This window comes from Microplitis mediator, chromosome 6 (assembly GCF_029852145.1).
Source record: "Microplitis mediator isolate UGA2020A chromosome 6, iyMicMedi2.1, whole genome shotgun sequence".
Classification (NCBI taxonomy): Eukaryota; Metazoa; Arthropoda; class Insecta; order Hymenoptera; family Braconidae; genus Microplitis; species Microplitis mediator.
This window is the reverse complement of record NC_079974.1, coordinates 10,928,903-10,943,172: the sequence shown is the minus strand read 5'-3', so window position 1 is coordinate 10,943,172 and position 14,270 is coordinate 10,928,903. Positions and strand designations below refer to the sequence as shown.

The window sequence follows — 14,270 nt, the reverse complement described above, 5'->3', positions numbered from 1 at the left end:
CGGAGCTTCTTGCAGAAATTTCCGCTTTGTCAACAGTGGCTCAGGCTCTTTATTGTAGTATGAAGATTGAAAATCAGTGTACATATTATACAATAAAGCATACTGATTGTCGTTTATGTCCAAATCAAGATCCCCGTACGGATAACTCTGTGAGTTCAGGAATAACTTTACGTTCCGAAGCGCACAGTGATCAAATCGACTTGCGTTCTTCCTTGCGTCGTTTTTTCTTGCTGTCTGAAATCCGAGGATGACGTTACGTGGCTTCTCCAGTTGTGTTGATGTTTTGACAGCCCAAATGTGTCTTGAGGTTGCTGGTAACAGCGGATACTCATACAATTTCCAGGTTCGAAAACTAATTGAGATAGCTGGATCACTGGTAATATAATTTAATGCTTGAATTTTCTCCTTGTCTGATAGGGTGACATACGACACAATCCACTCAATTTTTTGTAAAGTCAATTCTACTTCCTCAGCATCCGCTCCTGCCGCTGCTTGTTGTATGTAAGCATTAATGTCACTGTTTGAAATTGTAAGAACTATCTCTAGCTGAACATTCATGAGAACTTTCAGATAATCTTCAGCAAAACCACTCAAAATATTCAGCGGAATCAATAAGTCAAAATTTCCTGTAGCGTTGATCAATTTGACATTATCATCCATTACCCAGCCAGCATTCTCTAAAGTACTTAACTGATTTGGACTAAATGATACATAACCTTTCATCAGGCTTGTTATACCGACGTTACTGCTTCGATCAACTTCAACACCATTCATAAATAAACGGATCTCTTTAATCATGTGGACAATCCCCATATTAACCAAGTTGGTGGTAGCAATGACAGCAGTATTATCATTCTTAGTAAACTTTCCGAGAATATGGAGTGCACTTTTGCTAGGGAGTATGCACAAATTTTGAGTCTGGATGGTGATACGAACTTCATCATTGTTGTTCAAAGTCGACGATGCATAGGGTTGATAAGCATGCAGTTCATAGTGATCAATTGACTCATCGAATATAATTGGTTGGATATCCAATATATTAGCCATTATTTTTTATATCCTCTGTCACCTACTGCACCGTACTTGTTGCCTTTCTCGTAACCGCCGTACGCTGTACTACCTTTCATGCTTGGTGCCGAATCCTTGCTGTTTTTAAAATCTGTACCGTATTTACGTTCTTGGCTCTCTAAAGACTTATTCAAGTTGTTTGTAGCGTCGTTATTAGACATTATACTCAACAGCTTACCACCTAAGTCTTTCGACACGGGATTATGCAGCAGAAATTAAATTTTATTTTGTTAATCTTCCACGTAAACGTAGTCCTAGACTTTTCAGGAACTGCTCGTTCTGATGTGTTAACGCCTTGTGAGGTCTTCTTCAACTGATTGTGCTTGGCCGTGTTGATATCTTTTTACAGCCTGCGCCACTCTTTGTATCATATACAATACCCATTTTATATCGTTCTCACATGTAATCTTATGGTTATAGTTTCACCCCTAAAATTTGCTAATTTTCCATCCTGATCTACTATACGTAGTCTTATATTATATATAGCATCTGCGGTGATTGGAAGGTAAATGACGTGTGATGGCAACTCAACAATCTTATATCCTGGTGTTACACCCAGAAAAAACTCGTGAATCGTGTGCACTTTGCGCTCATTTATATAAGCACCCGTGGTTATATCACACTCAACCCTTAGAGCATTTAGCTTCAGTATGGCCACAGATAAATCTGATGAGTGAGTTTTGTTTGGTTGAAGCCGACGACTTTTAAAACCTAACAGCCGACCAATAGAATCTTTAGGTATAAAATTTACAACCTGATCACATTTAATTTCACTTCTTAGTTCATTATTATTTGCTTTTACACTGATGCTAAGTCTCGGTAATGCTTTTCGTATGTATTTCTCAATATCTCCGATTTCATAACTATCAGTCGGTATTTTAATTATCTTTTCTTTAACAGGAACAATTTTGTTGGGGGTTATTTTCTTAGGAATATCTCTCTGAGATTGCACATCAACCTCTGGGGCCAATGAAACATTATCATCACTTCTCGTCGCTATAATCACATCTCGTTTTGCCCTTTTTGCATCAGGTTTGTCGATATTTCCTACATTGTCATCCAAGATGTCATTCTCGTCTCCTTGTTCTTCACTATCCGGAGGATAAGTTACATAAAACGTATTAGCGCCAATGTCTATATTAGGTATCGAATTAAATCTCAGCAATTCTACAAGACCCAAGGCATAATTCTTTCTCTCTGACAGTTCAATTGGTGGGAAATAATTTGCCTCTAACACAGAGGACAATCCTGTCAACGTTAACGTGAAAGACTCAGCCATGACTAATGCCCTGAGTAACTAGTCATGTCAATTTAAAGTCGTCCGGAAAGAAATTTTAGTTACAAATGTCCACATATAATTGTGTCAAAGTCTTGATCACTTTTATGATTATATTTCACGCTACCAACATCGAGATATTTTATAAGATCTTCTGGTGGTTGTAAATCACCAAAACTATCGAAATAAATTATTTTATCACGACTTTTCTTGTACGCCACCCAATGAGTCCCAGGTCCAAATTTATCATCAAGATTAACAATAGCTGATTCGAATTCTGTAGGTTCAGACTTTGGCAGATCGTTTCTCATGAAAACACCGCGAAAATTGGGTATCTTTAATGCCTTGGCGTATTTCATCAAGTCGATGTTTGTAAGTGCTCGATGTGGTAGCTTTACTTGTTTTTTGACTTATATCCGCTTCCAACCGATGGATATGGCCACAAATATAGTCCCATACCACGTCTGTATGGCTTTAAGTATAAGCCTTTACCTATGGCTATCTCTTCCATTTTAGAATTATGTCTCTTGCTCTCCTCTAACTGTCTTTTGGCTGAACTAGCATCGTTGACAGCCTTCGCAACCGCCGCAGCGCCACCAGCGAGAGCACCGGTTGCTGAAAGACCAGCAAATAGGGGGATCAAAAACGGAAGTACACCACCGATTTTAGATGGAACTGGTAGTATACGTGGCTATCGAACATTTTTCTTCCCACCAGATTTTTTCACCTTTTGTCGAGCCCCTTTGAGTGCAGATTTAATTGGATCACCACCTGCTTGCATTGCTTGCTTAGCAGCTGTCACAATTTTCCTCAGCGCCACCTTAGGTCGTTTGCTGGTACTTTTCTTCTTCTTACCACTCTTTCTCCTCTTCTTCCCCACCATTCTCTTGTTCTTACCACCCATTCTTTTTTTCTTACCACCCATTCTCTTCTTCTTCATTCTCATTCCGAAGCGTTTTTTTACCTTCATGATTTTGTTTACACTCCAAGCAGCGGCTTTTACTCCAATAGTAGCGTCTTTCGCTTGAAAACGTTCCCACGCTTGATCAGCTAATATTTTAACAGACTCGTGACGCGCCCCTAAATTTTCTCGATTTTTCGAGTAGGCAATATCGTGATTCTTACACGCTGCATCCAAAGGATTGATACCAGGATCACCACGAGCCAATCTCTTCTCTAACTTCGTTCCTGGACCACAATACTGATAACCAGGTATATGAAGTTCAAAAGGTAGCTTGTTAATGATACTGTTGACAATACCTTTCCCACTCATACGTACGCACTCCATCACAGCAACATAATGACTGATAATAAATCATTATAAATTATCATACTTATAGTCTTAGAAATGAGTTGTCACTCTAACAGTGAACCGTTAACATGGAGTTCAAAAAACACGACGCTAAATTACCTGTGATCAATTTCGATCAAATTGTTCAAGGTACCGGAGTGAAAAGTATCAAAAGACATGGTGCTCTACTACCGAACAGTGTGCGAGCAGTGTTTTGTGGCCCATCAAACTGTGGTAAAACAAATGCCTTATTATCACTTATTATACATCCCAATGGTTTGAGATTCAACAACATTTACCTATACTCAAAATCTCTTAATCAGCCGAAATACAAATTTTTAGAGTCGCTGCTTAAGCCTATAGAGAGTGTAGGTTTTTTCCCATTCAATGAGCATGAGGATGTGGTTAAACCTGAAGATGCAAAACCTAATTTGCTAATGATATTTGACGATGTTGCTTGTGAAAAACAGTATCACATTAGAGCGTACTTTTGTATGGGCCGACACAAAGACGTAGACAGTTTTTATTTGTGTCAAACTTATACACGCATTCCTAAGCATTTAATACGTGATAATGTAAATTTTTTGGTTCTCTTTCGTCAAGATGCGATGAATTTTAAACACATATATGATGATCATGTAAATACAGACATGTCATACAATTCATTCAAAGATCTATGCTCTGCACGTTGAAATGATGGCAAATATGGTTTTGTGGTAATTGATAAAGACAGTGAGCTCAACAATGGAAGATACAGAAAAGGATTTGACTGCTTTATTAGTATAAATTAAAGTGTAACTGTTAATATAAATCATATATCTAGTGAACTCTAATACATCAACATGAAGCCTGAAGAGATTTTGAAACAAAAAGATGTGCTGCGTCAGATATCTGAAGCAAGTGACGCCATCAGACGAAAGCATAAAATGCTGAAGTTAGGCAGAGATAGCGCTGAAAAAGCTATGGGTGAAATGTTCAAACCCATAGTTACACCGTTACAGAGCCTAGTTGAATCGTCGAAACAAAAAATTAAGCAAGAAGTCAAGGAGAAAATTAAAGAAGAGGTTAAACAAAAGGACAATTCAACACTCAACAATAAAACTGAATTTGATGATACAAGTCATTATGATAGCTTAATCTCTGATGACGATGTGAGTAGTAGAACTCTTAATGAGACCCAAATAAATCTCTCTGCTTCAAGTACTCCTGCTAAACCAAGTAGCTTAGTGAAATCCTATTTAGCCAAAGTGTATAGAAAAAGTAAAGAAATAGATTTGAGATATGGTGTTCGTCGGCGGTACAATGATTTTGATATTGGTGATTCAGAAATAAATTTTGAAGAAAATACATTTTGTGTTAAAGATCATGAATATCCTATAACTCCTGGATTATTAGAACTGCTGTTTAAAAAATCACCCAATGATGCGAATGTTACACAAGACGATAAAAATACATACCTAGAGATCATTAAAAACACAAACACTTATAGAAAAAATTACAAATCAGATGGCAGTATTTATGAAGATTCTACAATAAAGTTTAATACTTATATTGCTGATTTTCTTACAAAGACATCTAAGGGAAAAAGATTAGCTAAATATAAGATTGTAAAAAAGAAGAAAACACATATGGACTATGTTTATTGGGATAATCCAAATAAACTGGTTGATCGTCTACGTTTACTCATGGCATCTCAAGCAACTGGTAATCCAAGTCACACAAATGAAATTATATCAATAATCGAAGAGTTACGGGAGGCTGGAATTATATATTAACAGTATTTTTTAACTATTTCGACCAGTCTTTTGCTGTTCATAGAATTGTACAGAACAAAAATGAGTATTGACATATTTGGACGTTCGTTAATGACAGCTGCACTTATTAGTGGACCACCTGGGCCACTTGGAGTTGGTTTTAAGTTGACTCCTGGTGGAAATTATGATTTGGAGAGTAAAAAATTGTGTCGTGTTGGTGATCCTTCAGATGATAATGATGTAGCAACATTGAAATTTACACGTGATCTAACTAGTTCATAAAAAATTGACTTTAATGTATGATAGTATGAAAGATGATCTGTCCGAGATCATTTCACTGTTGCATGCCCAAGTAGTAACACTAGATTCTACAGTAGTCTCTTTAAAAAAAGAGGTTCAAGAACTAAAATTGAGGTTAAAAAAACAGAAAACAAGAAAAATATCACTTGATGAGAATACCCAACGTATAAATAAATTGGAGGCTAAAATTTTCAACGATGGAAGACAAAAAGTCAGTAATAGCTTATGATCTCCATAAGCAAGCTCGTAGAAATTACCTGCGACGTCATGTTGATATCCGAGGACTCGATGAATCTTGGCAGGCAGATTTAGTTGAAATGATCCCATACGCTACATCAAATAAAGGAAATAAATACTTGCTGACGGTGATAGATATATTTTCCAAGTACGCTTGGGCTGTACCAATTAGAAATAAAAGTGCTAGTGATGTTACGAATGCAATGAAATCTATATTCCAACAAGGTCGAGTTCCAAAAAATCTTCATGTCGATCAAGGCAAAGAGTTTTACAATAAAGATTTCAAAGATCTTATGAAGCAGTATAAAATTAATATGTACTCAACGTTCAGCAACCTGAAAGCATCCATATGTAAGCGTTTTAACCGAACACTTAAAACTAATATGTGGCGTCAATTCTCTGCTCGTGGTTACTATAAATGGATCAACATGCTACAGGAATTGTTAAATACATACAATAATACTAAACATCGGACAATTAAAATGGAACCTGTTGATGTAACTGCTGCTAATGAAAAAGAACTGTTTAAAAATATATACAAACCTCTTCAAATGCAGCAGCAGCGAGTACAAAAATCTAAGTTTAGAGTTGGAGATAAAGTTCGAATTAGCAAACACAAACATGTGTTTGAGAAAGGTTACATCGCTAACTGGACAACAGAGATTTTCACTATAAAATCTGTACAAAATACGGTACCTACGACTTACAGACTTGTCGACTATCAGGACTAGCCAATAGAAGGTGGATTCTACGATGAAGAACTCAGCAAAGTTAAATACCCGGATGTTTACCTGATAGAAAAAGTAATAAAAACACGTGGAAATAAATTATATCCCACGCAGATTTGAATCACGGTGGAAATGCGGTGGGTTTGTTCCATTTTACCACTGTGATTACTCGATGTATCCACCATGATTCCACGGTGGCTTTACCACCGTGTATACACGGAGTTTTCACTGTGATTACGCGGTGGATACAGCGTGGAACCACGGTGGTGAAATAGCACAAAGCCACCGTGGAATCACGGTGGATACACCGCGTAATCACAGTGAAAACTCCGTGTATACACAGTGGTCAAGCCACCGTGGAATCACGGTGGATACACTGCGTAATCACAGTGGAAACACTGTGTATACCCGGTGGTGAAATGGAACAAACCCACCGTGTTACCACGGTGGATCCAAGGTGTTTATACTTCCACGTAGTTTCCACCGTGATTCAAATCTGCGAGGGTAATTTGAAATTAACAATTTTGGCTTGAAATCTTATATTCTCCATTTATTTCACAGAATAATTGCAAAGTATTTTGTATACATATTGAACAGAATAGGAAATACCAACGCGATGTGGAAATTTTTTCTTGTAATTAAAGAAGGAAATACTTAATTTCAAGTGGACGATTAATATTAGTACGTAATTAGTAATAATAGTACGTGGAATAATCTTCTCATCATTTAAGAATAGTTATTGGCGTAACTAGTAGAGTAAGTGATTCATAATGTGTCAGCGCGATGCGTTTAGCACGAGTCGCAGGTGCGCAGGCACGACTGAAGCGAGTGCATACTGCGCACCGGAGACGAGTGCTAAACACATCGCGGGTGACGGATTATGACTTACCCTACATGTTGCGCCTATAGTTTTATTCAACTCATATGCGCTATTCAGATTTTATTAATCGCCTAAAAAGCGAAGTCTCAATAGCTGTTTAGTGACATGGTGAAAAAAAACATTCGGCATCACAACCTTGGCTAATCAATGGGTAACAACAGGGAATTGTAATTACCCCATATTCAGTAAGAGCTTGAAAGATAGTTACGTTTATTTTCATTACGTCACAATGGCCGGGATAGTAGACATCTTTATTGCGTTTTGACAAATAATTTTTCACCAGTCGGTAAACGGCCATTTAGGGTTCGCATTTTAGGCATGATAAAACGTGAGTAGCGCGCATGAGTTGAATAAAGGTTATTACTTTTTCAATGCAAAGAAATGTCTTATTTTTCTGAAAACTTAATAATTAGCCGAAAATAAATTCTAATTTTTTTAAAAGAATTAGTAATTAGATGAAAATAAATTCTAATTTTTTTAGAAAAATTAATAATTAGATAAAAATAAATTCTAATTTTTTAAGAGAAATTAGTAATTAGCTGAAAATTTTTTCTAATTTTTTGAGAGAAATTATTAATTAGCGAACAAATTTGTCTAATTAAAAAAAAAAATTAGTAATGCTTTGCATATATTGTTAATTGTTTGGGTGTTAAATAATTAGCCAGTACATTTTTCTAATTTTTGTTAGAAATTCAAAACTTTTTTTTTCTAATTTCTAAGCTTCGAATGAGTTCGTAGAATCATAATTTGAAAGATAGATTTTTTTGTAATGAGTAATCGATCTTCAATAAGTTATAAATTTTTTTTTCAATCAATAATATATCTATGCATAAATTTCAATTAAATTCATTCATTTTTTAACTTCCCGCTAAGAAAATCGACGATTTTCGAAAAATTGGGAAGTTATTGTTTTCACCCCGATTTGCGAAAATCGAAATTTCATCAGATGTCGACGTTCTGAGGTCCTAGGAAGCTATTCTGACTATTTTTAGGATGATGTCCGAGTGTCCGTATGTATGTATGTATGTATGTATGTGTGTGTGTGTGTGTGTGTGTGTGTGTGTGTGTGTGTGTGTGTGTGTGTGTGTGTGTGTGTGTGCGTGTGTGTGTGTGTATGTGTGTGTGTGACCAGCTTATAACTTTTTAACTAATGAACCGATTTGGATGGTTAAGGCGGCAATCGAAAGAGCTTGTTGGCCATCGACTTTTCTGAAAATTTCAGATCATTTCATCAAGTAGATTCGAAAATATTGGCGAATTACGGAAAAAAAATTTTTTTTTTTTAGTTTTTTATTGATTTCTCAGAAACGACTCGAACGATCGACTTCGAAATTTGATCAGCTCTAGAACTCAATAAAACACGTCGATTGCCGCCTCAACCATCGAAATCGGTCGATTCGTTCGTGAGATATCGTGGGAGAAAGAAATGCTAAAAACCGTTTTATTCGAAAAGAATGGGATACAATAGTATGTTCGAGCTCGAAGAGCTCGAAAATGTACTCGCAACAATGTTTTCGAGCTCAAGGAGCTCGAAAACAGCGGGAAGTTTTGGGGCTGGCCCGCAGGGTCAACCGATAGACAGATTTTTTTGTGTGGAATTATTATCAATTTATTGAAAAATTAGTAATAATTACATCATTAATTATTATTAATTATTTAATTATTTTAATTATTATTAATTTTTTTTGCCGAACACTGCATCTTAGCAACAATAATCATAACAGTATTAGATATGAGACGTGTGAGCAGCGTGTGCTGCCCTCTGTTGCCAACCGATCCAATGCGAGACTGTCGCGATATTTAAATATCGTGACAACTTAACTAATTATACAGTTAGGACCAGTGATTCATACCGTCCATGGTTACAAGCGTACCAACAGAAATCTCTATGCTCGGATATCTTTCCGTAGCAAATTTCCTAGTCGGCATAACTATACTTAAGGACAATTATATTACAAGATATTTCGATGTCAAAATTATTCTATGCAGAATATTTCTATGCAGGACATCTCTATGCAGGACATTCGTATTATCACCGGCCACCCCTCGACTTCCGTGGTCTTGACGACGAGGCTTACGAGGTCACAATTTGGACACCTTTTGAACTCAAAAGTTTTTAGGGCGCCACTGAGAGTAAAATTGCACGATCTCTCAGTATCGTGTGCAAGGCAAACAAAGCAGAGAATAAAAGAAATCTCAAGGATGAGTCCGGAAATCTCCTTATCAAGGCTGGACTACACAGCTGCAGAGTCAGGTTCTAATATAGATTGATTCAATACCTTAATGAGCGGTCGCTCGACTCACCATCATTAATCGACCGAGAATAGTTATTTCAATAAATTAAATAAAATATATCCGAATTTATTTATAACAATTTTGTGGCAACAGATATGCTTTTTCATTTAATACTACCCGATAAAAAGATTTTTGTCTAATCATATATGATCATGCATAATTGTCTATATATGATCAGATCCAAAAATTGGCCAGGTCTGATCATACATAACTTGATCTGTTTATATATGAACAGATATGTTCATATATGATCATGCAAGAACGAATATAGTCATTTTTAGAATCCCATTTAGAATATCTGTAAATTATTAACTAAGTAATTTAATTAGGATTTATTGTCTTTATCAATATAAATGTCGGTTAAAATTATATAATAAAAAAAAAATTATTATCCGTTGACTTCTATTTTTCTACGAGGTCACCCGTCCAATAAATGTCCCATGCCGATGCTGCTTAACTTTGGTTATCGATGGATTGTAGTCTGATCCTCTAGTCTGATCTACACTTATAATTAAGAAAAGTTTATGGCATCACTTAACTCAAATAATCTAATTGATAGTTTATACTTTTAAATTGCTGCCGAAACCTTTGAACATTTTTTAAGTATTGGGAATTTAAGTTTGATTGATAGTTGACAGACTAAAAATTTAATAACTTTGATATTAAAAAATTGTCATATTATTTAATATATATATATATATATATGTCGGAGGGTCAGCAGGTAGTTGAGGGGTACTCTTGGTACCGTCGTTATTATCACCATTATTTGGAGACATTTTTATTTAAACAATAAAATATCAGATAAACAACAAAATAATTATCGTCACGCACAAAAATTACTCTCGAGGAGATTTCACAAATGATTAAAGTATTACAAATAATTAAAGTACTACAATATGTTATAATTTAAGATTATCGTTACACAATATTAAGTATTCACTAAAGGCTAAATATTACAATAACTACACTCAAATAACTATATGGATTATAATGCACAAGTAGTACAACAGTATTCACTAATTTAATATACAACTCAATCGTAGAGTTAACAAAATATACACGACAGTAAAATTAGACTTGAGAACGAATACACGGTCAGCAGGATACCAGGTGCTGTCGACTCAAGCTCAAACAGAAGTGCGTTTGCCCTCTGAACTCTTACTCTAAAAAAAACTCTCTGTCTTTACCTGAAAGACCCAAACGAACTGCCTTATTCTATATTGCAATTATTTTACTATCCTCTGACCGTGGCTACGTTTGGTGAGCAGATGCCACTCCAAGTCTAAGCCTACCGTCATAAAAATATTTTACAACAAGCTTAAAAAATTTCCCAATCCGATTAAGTTGTAAAATATTATTGTTAAGTATCGTTGTTTAAGAAAAATATAAACTAAAATGTAGTTGGGACTTTCCAAAGCCTCTGGGAAAACCCAGTTACAATTTTATATCCGACACGGCCATTCTGACAATCACACGTCCTCGGGTGTCTCTAAAAACATGACATGTAAAACGGAGTATAAATTCCCTGGCGGTTTTGAATCATCCTGGAAACACCCTGAAACCACCCTGGAATCACGGTGGATCCAGGGTGTTTCCAGGGTGGGTTTGTGCCATTTTACCACCCTGTATACACAGTGATTCCACGGTGGTTACAGGGTGTACTCATCCTGATCCCATGGTGTACCCACCCTGATTCCACGGTGGTTACAGGGTGTACCCATCCTGATCTCACGGTGGTTACAGGGTGTTCCTATCCTGATCCCACGGTGTACCCACCCTGATTCCACGGTGGTTACAGGGGGTACCTATCCTGATACTACAGAGGTTACAGGGTGTACCCATCCTGATCCCACGGTGTACCCACCCTGATTCCACGGTGGTTACAGGATGTGCCCATCCTGATACCACGGTGTACCCACCCTGATTCCACGGTGGTTACAGGGTGTACCCATCCTGATACCACGGTTTACCTACCCTGATTCCACGGTGGTTACAGGGTGTACCCATCCTGATACCACGGTTTACCCACCCTGATTCCACGGTGGTTACACGGTGTACCCATCCTGATACCACGGTGGACCCACCCTGATATCAAATTGTACCCACGGTGTATCCACTGTGATTCCACGGTGGTTACATGGTTATTCTACGATGTACCCAACGTGATACTCCGGTGTACCTACGGTGGTTCTACAACTGATTGAAGAAAATAGGCTCATTACGGATAGCCTTATGACGGGTAGTCGACCGTAAATGAATAGAAAATTTTTCGAATATAAATTTATCTGTCAAATTTTTTTATTGCTTTCACACATGGTATTATTACATAAGATTTTATATTGGTGAAGTATAAAAATATTAATTAGATTCTTATTTGTTTGGTTTGGCAAGCATGATGTGATACTCCGTCTCAGGTTTTCTAAAAAAAAAAAAAATCATCATCAGTTTATATTTTTGTCAACTTAATCGAGTTAATTTTCAATGAATAAAATTATTCATCAATCGAAAATTTTTCCATTAAAAAAAAAATAATCTAATATTAATTAAAATGCATAAGTTTAATTTTTCTACATCTTTGCATACATATGTTTTAATGAAATTTTATTTTAATTGACACAGAAAAAAAATAATTTCTTAGCAGAAGAAAAATTCTGCATTATGAAATTAAAACCAAAAGTTTATTTGAAAACTAAAATTTTTGATTTCAATTTATAATACAAAAAATTTCTTAGGGTAAATAAAAATTTCCTTGCGGCCAATAAACAATTTTTAAGTTTAGTAATCCTTTTTTTCCGTGTATAAACAAAAAAAATAAGGACATTGGTTGGCCAGCCCAAAGACATCCCGCTGTTTCCGAGCTCGGGTCCTCGAAAATATTATGAATGCATTTTCGAGGCCCTTCGAGTGCAATCGCTTTCTATGAACTTTTCAAGCACACACAAGTTAAGTTTTATGTTCAAGTTTAGAATTTTACAATAATCCAAAAAAATTAATAAACAAGACATTTTTTGATTTTTATTCATGATTATCTTCAATAAAATAAGTGTATTCAGGCATAAAGCAATGTCAATGACCAAAATATGGATTAAAATAAGTTTTAACTCAGGTGAGAGGTAATATATGGTGCATTTCACGCCAAATCGACCACTTTTGACCCCGACCCCTCTAGATTTGCCTGAAAATTTTTTTTTTCTTTTTCTACCCTATTAAAATCATTTTACAGAAAATTAACAAATTTTTTTACTCAACCCAAAAAAAGTTATGGGTTTTTTAAAAATAAGGCTTTTATTTTTCCAAATAGCTATAACTTCTGCAAAAATTGACTAATTGGGACGTTTTTTTTTTTCAAAATTTTTCTCTTCAAATGTATTTTTCAGAAAAAAATACAAAAAAATTAAAAAATATTAGACTTTATAAAATTTTCGGCTTTCTTGAGAAAAACCATAATTTTTTTAAAGTTCGCCATTTTTTATTTTATTTTTTATTTCCTCAAAAAAAAGTTCAATTTACTCTGCGATTTTTCCCGCCAATTCCAGAGTGGGCGGACTTTTTTTTCTATTTTTTTTTTCAATTGAAAAAAAAATTTTTGCCCAGTTGGGCTTATTTTACAAAATATCACTCTGGAAATTTTTAAGGATTTATAGACGACTTCAATGTTTGACAAATTGAAATGAAGAAATTAATTGGAAGTGGTAATCCTCAAAAAAATTTGGATTTTAGTCAAAAAATTGAAAAAAAATAGAAGATACCATCAATAGTTTTACTGTAATTTTTTTCAAAAATATATTGGCATTGGTGTTTTAGAGCTTGTTGAGCTCCGAGACAGCGGAAAGTTTTTAGGCTGGCCCGCCGGGTCAACCGATTCCCAGATTTTTTAACTTCCCGCTAAGAAAATCGACGATTTTCGAAAATTTGGGAAGTTATTGTTTTCACCCCGATTTGCGAAAATCGAAATTTCATCAGGTGTCGACGTTTTGAGGTCCTAGGAAGCTATTCTGACTATTTTCAGAATGATGTCCGAGTGTCTGTATGTATGTATGTATGTTTGTATGTATGTATGTATGTATGTGTGTGTGTGTGTGTGTGACCGGTCTATAACTTTTTAACTAATGAACCGATTTGGATGGTTAAGGCGGCAATCGAAAGAGCTTGTTGGCCATCAACTTTTCTGAAAGTTTCAGATTATTTGATCAAGTAGACTCGATAATATTGGCGGATTACGAAAAAAAAAAAAAATTTTTTTTTTAGTTTTTTAGGGATTTCTCAGAAACGACTCGATCGATCGACTTCAAAATCTAATTAGCGCTAGATCTCAATAAAACGCGTCGATTGCCACCTTAGTCATCTCAATCGGATAATTCGTTCGAGAGTTAACGCGGGAGAAAGAAATAGTAAAAAACAGTTTTTTACGAATATCTGTGAAACAACTGAACTAAATAAA

General features: G+C 35.6%; 1 protein-coding gene across 8 annotated transcripts in view; it reads right to left on the bottom strand.

The window, feature by feature from the left end:
- Nucleotides 1-14,270, bottom strand: part of LOC130669381 (phosphatidylinositol 4-phosphate 5-kinase type-1 alpha) — a 350,783-nt gene that overhangs the window by 50,516 nt on the left and 285,997 nt on the right. For 7 of the 8 annotated variants that reach the window (XR_008990168.1, XR_008990170.1, XR_008990171.1 and 4 more), the window contains one exon: nt 12,112-12,248. The exons of the other annotated variant lie outside the window; for it this stretch is intronic. The gene's annotated coding sequence lies outside the window, so the exon portion shown is untranslated. Of the gene's footprint in view, nt 1-12,111; nt 12,249-14,270 lie in introns of those variants that run through there. 8 annotated transcript variants of the gene reach the window in all.